Source organism: Centropristis striata, chromosome 22, assembly GCF_030273125.1.
Source record: "Centropristis striata isolate RG_2023a ecotype Rhode Island chromosome 22, C.striata_1.0, whole genome shotgun sequence".
Taxonomy (NCBI): Eukaryota; Metazoa; Chordata; class Actinopteri; order Perciformes; family Serranidae; genus Centropristis; species Centropristis striata.
This window is the reverse complement of record NC_081538.1, coordinates 27,938,227-27,950,599: the sequence shown is the minus strand read 5'-3', so window position 1 is coordinate 27,950,599 and position 12,373 is coordinate 27,938,227. Positions and strand designations below refer to the sequence as shown.

At 38.9% G+C, this 12,373-nt stretch overlaps 1 protein-coding gene across 1 annotated transcript in view; it reads left to right on the top strand.

The window, feature by feature from the left end:
• Positions 1–12,373, top strand: part of usp6nl (USP6 N-terminal like) — a 118,248-nt gene that overhangs the window by 34,355 nt on the left and 71,520 nt on the right. The window lies entirely within an intron of this gene.

Sequence of the window (12,373 nt, the reverse complement as noted above, 5' to 3'; positions counted from 1 at the left end):
CACACACATACACACACACACACACACACACACACACACACACACAAATACAGCACCCGGTGACAAACATCTCAGCGCCCGTCAACCTGTGATAAACGACACACACCCTATCGACCAATGTCAAGCGGGATACACCTGATCGACTGTGTGATGTATGAACGCGCGCGCGTGTGTGTGTGTGTGTGTGTGTGTGTGTGTGTGTGTTCTCGTACTTCCTACACAGTGAGGACCATGGCTTTAACCAGCAAACTGAGGACATTTTTTCTTTAAAGGCCTGTTTGAGGGTTAAGACTTAATTTTAAGGTTCAGCTTATAATAAGGTTTAGGTTAGGTGGTCTAGGGAATGCATTTGATGAATACAGAGTCCTCACAAAGATAGAAGGACAAGAATGTGTCTGTGTGTATTCTTGTACTTCCTACATAGTGAGGACCAAGACACGTTTTTAACCAACAGAGTGAGGACATTTTTGCAAAGTGAGGACATTTTGGTCCTCACTTCTTTAAAGGCTTTTTTTAGATTTCAGACTTTGTTTTAAGGGTTAAAGGTTACATGATAATGATAATTAACTGAAACTGTATTGTGTGGTTACAAAACTCACTAAAATTATAGTGAAAATGTCCTTCATTTTGTCCAATTTTTTCATACATAATGAAGATGGATGAAACAAAGGAAATAAAGGCAAAATTTGAATCTAGTGATGAAAAATCCAAAACTATTATAACCTTGCAAGGCAATTCACTGTTCCAATGAGGGTCCTTATAAAGATAGACGTACAAGAATATGTGTGTGTGTGTGTGTGTGTGTGTGTGTGTTCTTGTACTTCCTACATAGTGAGGACCAGAACACGTTTTTAACCAATAGAGTGAGGACATTTTTGCAAATTGCACTGTTCCAATGAGGGTCCTCACAAAGATAGAAGTACAATAATGTGTGTGTGTGTGAGAGAGAGAGAGAGAGAGGCTGAGCAGGGAGCATTGTGGGTAATATCCGTTGACTCCCACGCCGGTGTCGCAGTCATCGGGCCCGTGTCGTCGTAGATCTCCGGCTGTCTGCGGCTGCTTACATTAAACCCCCCGCGCCTCCTGCTCGGCCTCGCTCCTCCGCTGCTTCACCAGCTGTTTATATTTACTGTCACCTTGTAAATAACTCACACACACACACACACATTCATGAATGCATTTACACACATCTGCTCGCTGAGGTCCCCTGAATGTCCCACCTCTGTGGTAAACAGGGTCCTGTAGGCCTGGGAGAGGTTAGCTCTGAGCGACTCTCCCTCTCTGATTTATCGTCCTCCGGTTCAGGCTGTGTTTGTTTGGAGCGTTTTATTTGAACTCTGGAGCATTCACTCCTTTATTTGTTTCATGTTTATCTTGTCATTCAGAACATGGAAGGAAGAAAATAACAGAAACTCTCTTTTTGCAACTCTTTAAATGGTGTTTTCATTGTGAAAACACAGAGACTGGTCTCCACACAAACTCAGCAACATAAGGTGTTTCTACAGTAGTTTTTTTACATAACTTGTGGGATTTATTTACATAACTTGCACTTTTTTTTAACCAAACTTGCATTTTTTCTTTTTTACATGGGTTTTTTTTAACGTAACTCATTTAAAAAATTTTTTTTTACCTAACTGTTTTCTTTTCTTTTTTTTAAATAGATTTCTTGTTTGGAGTATAGTACTGTTCTGAATGGTGTTAAATTGTAAAGAAAAGTGTGATTTGGGCATATAAAAATACATTTGACCTGACTACCTGAAACAAGACGGGGAAATGTGATTATCTTTTCTATTTTAAGAGCGTTATGTGACAGTTTATTGGGAATTCAGATGTTTTTAAAGGTATTCTAAGACCATCATGAAGATAAAACACAGTTTTTATTGTTGCATTTATTCGTCTTATGTCTTTTCAACTGGACAAAATCAGTGTATTTTTTGTGGCATTTTATGAGTCAACAGCAGTGGCATGACAGCGACCACAAGCCTGAAACCACGAGGCCACCACGCTGCTCCGGATCAAGTCCGTTTCATTCATGCAGCCTAAAATCACAAATTTGTCTCGGAGAGCTTTACAATCTGTTGCAAATTTAAGAATGGGGGGAAACAATGTGAGGAAACCTTAGAAAGAGTGACAGCAGATCCAGGATATTCCAGCATGCAATAGATGTTGAGTGCAAAAGTTAAATTACACTGTGGAGAAAGAGAAGAAAATAACAGATATTAAGCTATGAAAATGAGCCCAAACAATTTCCTCATGCCTGTGGGAAAGGATTGGGAATTGTCTCCAACCTCATAAAAGCACCACTTATGAGCAATGTTTACAAACGCTGGTTTGGAGTTTATGGGGCGAACCAAACCACACGCAAAAATGCAACAAATTAAACTTAACCATTGTGGTTCACAGCAGACACAATACACACAATAGTGAGCTCAACTTCTGAATTTTTACTCGTCAGATTGGCTGCTGTGATGCATAAGATGCACTTTTTTCATTATATTCTCTATTAAATGCATTTATTGTTGTCTGTGTGAGGACATTTACATCAGTTTAAGATCATCAGGACAGTTTTGGACTAAATTACAGATTCTGCATTAATTAATGCGGACATAACAAAAAATACCAAAAATACACATCATATTGCTGAATGTAAAATTAAGGCAACTTTCTGTTTTATTACAGTAAAAACTTGAAAAAAACCTTATATTATTCTAGAGATATACATTTATATTTCTAAATACAGATATTTACTGTATATTATCTGTATTTTTTAAAGAAATTATCTGTAGAATAACTTTTTACTTTTTTACTTTTTTACTCCCACACTTTTTTACTGTTTTTAATGATTTCTTTTACATTTTTTTTTTACATTAAATTTAAAGTTTTACTGTAAACATACAGGAAGTTGCAGAGATTTTACATTCAGCAATTGTTCTGTTTTTATAGAATTCACTGTCATATAACATTTCACAGACTTTTTTTTAACTTCTTTTTTAGTCATTTTGTGCCCTTTTTGTTTTGGTCATTTTGTGTCTTTTTTAGTCATTTTGTGTCTTTTTTTAGTCATTTTGTGTCTTTTTTAGTCATTTTGTGTCTTTTTTTAGTCATTTTGTGTCTTTTTTAGTCCTTTAGTCCAACATAAAATCTTTTTTTAACTTTCAAAACACTATCATGCTCACTAAAGAATTTTAAATGTTCCAAATGTGAACAAAGGTGTCAAATCTACCATATAAGAGGGTTCCATCCAGTTCTATCATTTTATACTAAATCTATTTGAGCTTGTCTCCAGTTTTACTTGGTATATCATCATCAAACTGAAACTGGCCTCATGGAGTTTACAGCCAGAACTTTAGAGGTAAATGTACAGTAGGGCTCCACGCTGCTTTGTTTTCTAGTCTGGATGTGATGAAGAAGTCTGAATGATTTGGAGCTTTTGGAGACTCCAGAGGGTTAAAGGAGGTTTATGACGGGTCAGGTGGTGTTGGAAACTTCCACAGCCCGACATGTAGCTCTCTCTGTGAAGGACACTGGAGCTCCGGCCTGGAGCCTGATTGGTTAAAACCGTCTGCACACTTCAAACAGGAAATGACACGGGGAGGGCAAACAGGAAGTGCGAGGCAGAGCAGTGATGTTGTTCTAGTGTGTTTTCTTTCCCGTCCGTTCCCATTCCCTCGCTCGCTGTGGCACGGCGCCAGGCCCGAGAGAGAGGAAGGAGAGAGGAAAGGAAGGGGAGTCGGAGAGAGAGGAGGGCATTCTGGGGAATCCCCCCTCCCTCCTCCCCCCCAGCACCTCCTCCCCCCCACCTCCTCCCTGCTGGCTCCATCCTCACATTAAACTCTCCTGAACTGCTCTCAAAATGCTGACTCAAGCCTTTGTGCTTTATTGTCTCTGAGCAGTGTTTGACTCTTGTGCTGTGCAGGATAGTTGTGTTTTTGTCGCTTCATTTTAAAGTAGCATGCAACTCTTCAGCTTTACATTATTGGACTTTTTTCGTCGGGTGGACAGAGACATGTCTCCGATGGGATGATGTTGCTGCATGTCTTTTGGAGATGTAAGTAGGAAGCATTTTTTTATTTTATTTTTTATTTTATTTAACCAGGAAGTCCAATTGAGATTCAGAATCTCTTTTTCAAGAGACACCTGGCCAAAAATAGCAGCCAAAACTCAACACAAGTGTCCAAAAATTAACATTTACAATAAAACAAGTACAATATAACACAATATTAAAACATGATGAGCCTTATTAAGAAAAACAAGCACATGTCTCTATCACCACAGTCTTGATTGTAGCTTTAAATTCATTGATTGATATCAGACTTTCTACTTTAAGCTTTTTCTGTGGATTGTTCCATTCCCAGGGTGCTGAGTAAGAGAATAAAGTTTTTCCCAGTTCAGTTGAAACACGGGGGACATGTTTGCTAAGACAACTTTGAAAGGTTGTAATATATCCGTACTGTGAGTCTGTCATTGCTCCCTACTGAGACAGCATTTTTGTGGCAATAATCAAGAAATCGATGTTACCTTTCGAAAGCTTCACTTTTTGTGACAAACCCACAGAGAAGAGTTAGATTGGAGTGGTGCCTTCGTCTTGTTTTTTTATCTGTGTGGTCAGCTCAAAAAAAAGATACAAAATGACAAAAAAAAGACACAAAATAACTAAAAAAAGACAGAAAATGAAAAAAAGACAGAAAAAGACACACACACACTTAAAACACATAACACAGGCAAAACAAACCAAACACACACACAAAAACACACAAAATTACAAAAAACACATAAAAAACACAAAAACACAAAGAAATGACAAAAAACACAGAGAAAAACACAAAGAAATTACAAAAAACAAAACAGTAAACACAAAAGATTGCATTACAAATGATAAATGCACAAAGCTAAGTTAGAAAAATCTCTGCAAAAAAAGTAAAATCATGTTAATACACTTCAACCTGTCCAAAACGTATAAAACACACAAACAATATGACAGAGGTGGACAGGACAGGAAGACAGAGATGAAGAAAAAAAAAGAAATGATACATAACGTGAGGAAAGGAAAAGAGGAAAAAACTATGAAAAAAAAACCTCAGCAACATAAGCACATACATAATACACTTCACAACATGAACAGACTTATACAAAAGATTGCATTACAAATACTAAATGCACGAAGCTAAATTTGAAAAATCTTGTTCTTTTTTTTACCTTTGCTAAAAAAGGGTTAATGCATTAAATTGGACATGGAAACTTGTGGAAAAGCCAAAACTTTAGAGTTCAGCTGACAGCAGCTGCTTCGTTTTTACATTATGAAGTCATGAAGAAGTCGTGCTGCGGAGCTTTCCTGGACTCCAGAGGGTTAACCCCGGAGCAAACATGAATCTAGTGAAAGGTGTGGAGTTGTTGCTGCTCATATTGTCCCTGTGCACGGCGTCTCATTGGCATTCAGCAGCAGGACTCTGAGCGCCGTGACGCACTGAAGCGCAGCAGGCGGCATTAATCAATGTGGCGAGCAATCAGCACCCGGCCTAATTCAATCACCCTCCAACAGAACGCCGCCATTAGCACAACACACCAGTGTGTGTTCACACCGATGTTCCGTCTGCGTGATCGCTGCAGAAACAAACCTGTAGAAGACTGAAGAGGAGGCTGATAGAGAGAATTATGCAGGGCTGGGGCTGCTGCTGTAGCCGGAGAGATGACAGCACAGAGGGATTGTCATTTTTCACAGAGAGGAAACAAAGATGGAGTTGAAAAGACTTTCTCAGTGTGTTGTCCTTGCAGGCGGCGGAGATGCTCGTTCAGTCATGTTGTGATAAGTGGAGACAGCTCTTCACTAATTCTGAGCACTGTGACAATGAGGAGCTGCAGTGTTTCCTATTCAGCACTCTTTATCTGACACTTTTTGTTTCACAATTCAAAGCCTTTTTACTCTCTTCTTCTCCGTTAATACTTCACTTGTTTTCCTCTGTAATCTGCAGAAACGCCAGCTTTTCTTTCACCGTTTCTCACATTTTCTGGCTTTGTAAATTTACCTCTGTCATCCAGCTAAAGGTGCTGCTCAAATACTATCCAAATATCCAAAATCTCCTGTTTTAGAATCAGAATCAGAAGCCTTTATTGTCATTGTACAGAGTAACAAGTACTAGTACAACGAATTTTGCCATCAACCCGTCCAAAACGTATAAAACACACAAACAATATGACAGAGGAGAACAGGACAGCAAGACAGAGATGAAGAAAAAAAAGAAATACAGCACAACGTGAGGGGAGGAAAAGAGAAAAAAACAATGAAAAAAAAACCTCAGCAACATAAGCACATACATAATACACTTCACAACATGAACAGACTTATACAAAAAGCGATAACATAGCGGTTGCTATGGAGACAGCCCAACTAGGCCCCCCCGACAGCAGCAGACAGTCTACTTTTAACAACTGCAATAGAGGTATCTTGCTGCAAACAATATAATTCTGGGCAAAAGACTGAACACCTGTGGAGCAGGTAAATTTAAATATGTAAAATATAAAAGCAAAAACTGTCCAAAAAGACTGAAAAAGTCTGCAACCAAACAGAAAATTAACCTGCAATTACAATTTGGGTTTATCGTACGATATATGGACCTGATCATTTTGTCTGACCCCAATGTTTCCTGCAGGTTTGTTATTTAATAATGTCAGAAACACTTTAACTTAGGACAAAATTAGGGCTCTCTTTCACTAGTTTTTAGACTGAACGATTAAGCGAGAATAAAACAATCTGCAGATGAAGGTAATCGTTAGGTGCAGTTGCTCCAAAAATACCTGCATCGACCTGCAGCGAGCTGTCTGAGCCCCCCGCTGCTCTGGACAGCTGTCTGTGTGTTCCTCAGCCCGTGTGCAGCGTTTCTTCTCTCTAACGGCGTGATGGAAGACCCCTCGCTGCATCGACTGCGTCACGGCTGCCAGTTAAAGTGACGGCGGCTGCCACCGGGCCGAGCTCTTATCTGCCCTGTAGATTAAAGAAGCCATGCCTCAGCAGCTCCGGCAGACTTACAGTATCTGTCTGTTCTCAATCACGAGGGTGTAAAGGCGAGGCTGGTGGAGGGCCTATTGATCCGCCGTTTGGGAGAGAGGCCCTGTATGACTGGAGCTCTGGGTGGAGACATCAATATCTCCCTCACCTCCCTCACCTTACTCACTCTTTCCCTCACATGTGTGACTCCTTTGAAAATCCCCCCTTGAAATATAGCATCTAAAACCACCCAAGACATTTCAAACATTGGGTCATTTTCGTCTTTTTTTAGTAATTTAGTGTCTTTTTTTTTAGTAATTTTGTGTCTTTTTTAAGTAATTTAGTTTTTTTCTGTCATTTTGTGTGTTTTTTTAGTAATTTTATGTCTTTTTTTAATAGTAATTTTGTGTCTTTTCTAATAATTTTGTGTCTTTTTTTTGTCATTTTGTGTCTTTTTGGTAATTTTGTGTCTTTTTATAATAATTTTGTGCCTTTTTTATAATAATTTTGTCTTTTTTTAGTAATTTTGTGTCTTTTTAAAGTAATTTAGTGTTTTTTCAGTCATTTTGTGTCTTTTTTTTAGTAATTTTGTGTCTCTTTTTGGTCATTTTTTGTCTTTTAGTCATTTTGTGTCTTTTTTTAGTAATTTTGTGTCTTTTTTTTGGTTATTTTGTGTCTTTTTCTAATAATTTTGTGTCTTTTTTTTGTAATTTTGTGTCTTTTTTAAGTAATTTAGTGTTTTTCTGTCATTTTGTCTCTTTGTTTGTAATTTTGTGTCATATATCTCTCTCACCTCTCTCACCTTACTCACTCTTTCCCTCACATGTGTGACTCCTTTGAAAATCCTCCCTTGAAATACAGAATCTAAAACCACCCGAGACATTTCAAACAAGATACGTTCATCCTTGGGAATCCTTACAAGGTGAGGAAGAGGCAATATGTAATTCTATAACCACGACACAATGCAGCAGCATGCCATATGGCCCGCGTCATTAGATGCCTATAGCACACATCAGACACCCTAACAACCCCACACAGCTCAGCATGAAGCATGATGTAGCACACAGCGAGTACGGAGCTCAGCTGGATTTGAGAGTTAAGTGAATTTATCACCAGAAGTCATCATGGTTTCTTCGTTGGAAGGCCACCTTAAAGGGCACTTACAAACATTTTCTCCACTGGAAGAACAAACTAAAGGGGCACTTCATCACATTTTCTCCACTGGAAGTGCACCCTAAAGGGGTCTTTATGACATCTTCTCCAATGGAAGGCTACCTAAGACAGTTTTATCATGTTTTCTCCACTGGATTAGCATCCTAAAGTATACTTTGTGATGTTTTCTCCAATCTGAGATCACTGTACACCACCATTATGTTTTCTCTACTGGATTAGAACCCTAAAGGGCACTTTATCACATTATCTCCACTGGAAAGCACCCTAGACAACTTTATCATGTTTTGAGCATCTTAAAGGGTACTTTGCCACATTTTCTCAACTGGAAGGGCATCATGCACCACTTTATTATGCTTTCTTCCCTGGATGAGCACCCTAAAGTGCAGCTTGATGCATTTTCTCAACTGGAAAGCCATCACAAAGGGTGCTTTATGACATTTTCTCCAATAGAAAGTCACCATAGACCATTTTATCATGTTTCCTTGCACCCTAAATGGCACTTAAAAATGTTTTCTCCACTGGAAGAACACCCTAAAGGGCACTTTATCACATATCTTCTGCTGAAAGTGCATCCTAGAGGGCACTTTATCATGTTTTGTTGACCATATGAGGTCCAAGTTTCCCCCTGAACATGGGGGCGCCAAGGGGGGCGATTGCCCTCCTTTGCCTCCCCTCTGAGTCCACCAGTGGGTGCATCGACCTGCAGCCCTAACTGCACCATGTGCAGGACTTAAAGGGAAAACATCAGGCGTGGCTGTTTTGATCCATGCATTGTGCCACTGGTCTGTTTCTGCTTCTGTAGTTGTGAGGCTAATCTATCAGAAGAAGGTGTCTGTGAACAGCCTGTGAAGCTAGACAGCATTATGTTTAAAAGGCCACACGTTCACCTCACGCAGCGGGGTCACAGCCTAGCAACAGTGGGTCTGAGGCATAGCAACAGCAGCCACTTAGTCGGTCCAGCAAGGCAGTAATTGGACCTTTTGACTCAGCGCCGGAGCAGCGACACGCTAACAAATACAGATAGACTTGATGACAAGGACATGTGTGCACACTGTGGCACATATTCCTGCTTGTGTTGTGAAATTAGTGTGTGTGTCAGAGAGAGTGTGTCATTTGAAGAAAGATTATAAATGTGCATGTTCCTGAGAGAGAACATTTGTGTTTTCTTGTGACTCTATTGGTATAATAATGAACCTGGCTGCTGCTGGTGTTGCTGCTACTCCTCTCTGCACACTGCACTGTCCTTGGATAGATGCAATGTGTGTGTGTGTGTGTGTGTGTGTGTATGCATGATCTCATTGTTGGTGTGTGAATGTCATGGTGTGCCCTGAAGGTGTGTGAAGTGCAGCTGCTCAAGGTCACTTCATCTTCAGATTGAGACTCCTGGAGAACATTAACAATTAAGCGTCATCATGTCAGAATTCATTGACAACCAGCTGGAGTGAAAGGTCAACAGGCGGCGTGATGGATTCTGGAAAACGTACGTTGGTCCGACTCTGGTGCAGATAAAGGGATTACAGCGTGCAGGATGCATCGCCGATCGGAAGAATAAATGGAGTGATTATAGCAGAGATGATGCAGTTAGAGGCAGAGACAGGGCGGAGGACTGTATGTGGACTGATTAGAGACGGCATAATAGACGGAGGCGGAGAGGACATGAGGCAGCGGTTGGAGAGCTAATGAGAGCTACCTAAACATTATGATGGGTGGACTGTACGGAGACACAGAGAGTGGATAGACTGGAATCAAATGTAATGAATGGGTGGAACGAGTCTCAAGTGCACTGCATGAAATCTCCATCTCATCAATCATTTTATGGTGAAATTGAGTTCTAAAAGTCCTAATTCCTAAGTACAAGTGAATAGAAATCTGCCAGTAAGGAGAGATTCAGTGGTGGTTCTACACAGGGGCCTAGAGGGGCCACTGCTGTGTCAAATTAATAATAAAATGATCAATTTATAACGATGGACGATGAAACAATTCTTATCTTTTTTTTGTTCAAACAGTATCTCAAAACAGACACAAGAAGTAAAACAGAACAAAGAAGAAGAAAAAATAGTGCAGTGCAATGTCATTGCCGTACAAAAATAATTGTTATTGTTGGTAAGTGTCAATGTTTCAATCAATGTATATGTACCTTCCAAATATACTTAAATGGGATTTTTAAATAAGCTAAAATAAAGTTTCGAATGCTTAAATATGCCTCTCCTTGGCCCCAACAGTAAAAATTTGTCTAGAACCGCCACTGGGGAGATTTTTACAACTCCTGTCCTATATAGACAAAATTATTTAAAACATTTCTAATAATGAGTATCAGTTGCCTTAGTCTAGACCTTTGAATGCATTCACATAGGTTTGATGGATGGATGGATGGATGGATGGATGGATGGATGGGAACTTTATTAATCCCTTGGGAACATTCCCTTAGGAAATTGGAAATTCCAGCAGCAGCACAACACCAATACAATAAAATAGAATAAAGTTAGTAACTGGTCATAATGTGCAAAATAAGAGAGTTCAAGACACAATAAAAATACAATATAAAATATAAAAACAAGGAGATATTATAAATTATATTATAAATACAAGGAAATATATACTATAACTATAACAACAGTCACAAAACAATCGATCCAATAAGCTTAATATCTGAAAATGTCGGAAAACCAAGTGTTGGACACACTAATAATTAGTGATGGAAAGAAACACATTGGTGGATGTGGCTGATTGACTTATTCTTGGGATTATATGCAGTTGTTTTTCCTCCGATCAATAAATTGATAGTTTGTAAAGGTCGACTTTCAGTCAAACCAAGGTTTTCATTTGTTGTCTACAGCTGTACAAGCGTATTAACATAGACTGCATGTCTTAAACTCCGACAATTTCAGTATGTTTGCATGGCTGTGCATCAGTGTCGACCTAAAATGATGTTAGATTCAGGAGGAATCGCTGGTCTATAGTGATAGTCAGAGAAAACGTAGTGCAGTGAAGTTTCAATTCAGTTTCAGGTCAACAAAATAATAGCTTTGTAGAGGAGAAGAGGATGTCTTTTGTTGCTACGGGGTCGAAAAAGTAGGATGTGGAATAATGTTATTTCAGTGTGGTGTATAGGGAAAAGATAGCAGTCCCTAAGATAGATCCCTGAGGAACCCCACATGAGATAAACCAGCTATAAAAGACGATACAACCCCGATTTCAAAGAAGAAAAAGACATTTATACAATCAAAAACTGTAGATAATATATCTTATATTCCAACTGATAATCTTATTGTTGTAAATATAAACTCTAAATTCTGAATTTGATGCAGTTTGGGTTGTAAATTACCCAATTTGACTGACAAAAACCCATAAGAGTTGAACCAGTGTAGAGCTATAACATTAATTCCAGCCACGTTGCGAAGGTAATTAAGTGACAGTGTGATTTACAGTATCAAAGGCAACAAGGAGCAGAAGGAGTAAGACAGCGCCTGCCTCCAGGGTCAAGAGTAAATCAATCACAGACTCTTAATAAAACTAGGTAAATGTTGTTTCTTCTTTTTATGCACGCTCCAGCCTGAATTTCTCCTCTTTTTCTGCCTTAAAAAAACAGTAAAAACATCTTCATCACAGTAACAGACAGGCTGAGGCTGAAAATGTGAGAGGGCGTAACCTGAGGATGACAGCGTTACTGATGCTGCTGCAATGAATCGTACACAGCGCACACTACAGGCAGTTTCTCCTCAAAATGCATTGATACTGGTTCAGTCTGTGATGAATGAAAAAAAGAGCCTGCAAGAAAAGTTGCAACCTCCCAGACTTTATCGCCTTCACAAACTCAGACAGCCAATCGCTGCAGGGAGCTGGTGTCTCTGTCAGTTTGTCCGCTTCATAAAAAAACCCCCACTAAATTACTTTAAAAAAGAGACAAAATGACCAAGATAAGACACAAAATGACCAAAAAAAAGACAAACTGACCAAGAAAAGATACAAAATGACCCAAAAAATACACAAAATTACCTAAAAAGACACAAAATGATTTTAAAAAAGACACAAAATGACCCAAAAAAGACACAAAATGACAGAAAAAGACACAAAATGACAGAAAAAAAACCTAAATTACTTAAAAAAGAAACAAAATGACCAAAAAAGACACAAAATGAGCAAGAAAAGACACAAAATTATTTAAAAACAGACACAAAATGACCCAAAAAATACACAGAAGTACCTAAAAAGATACAA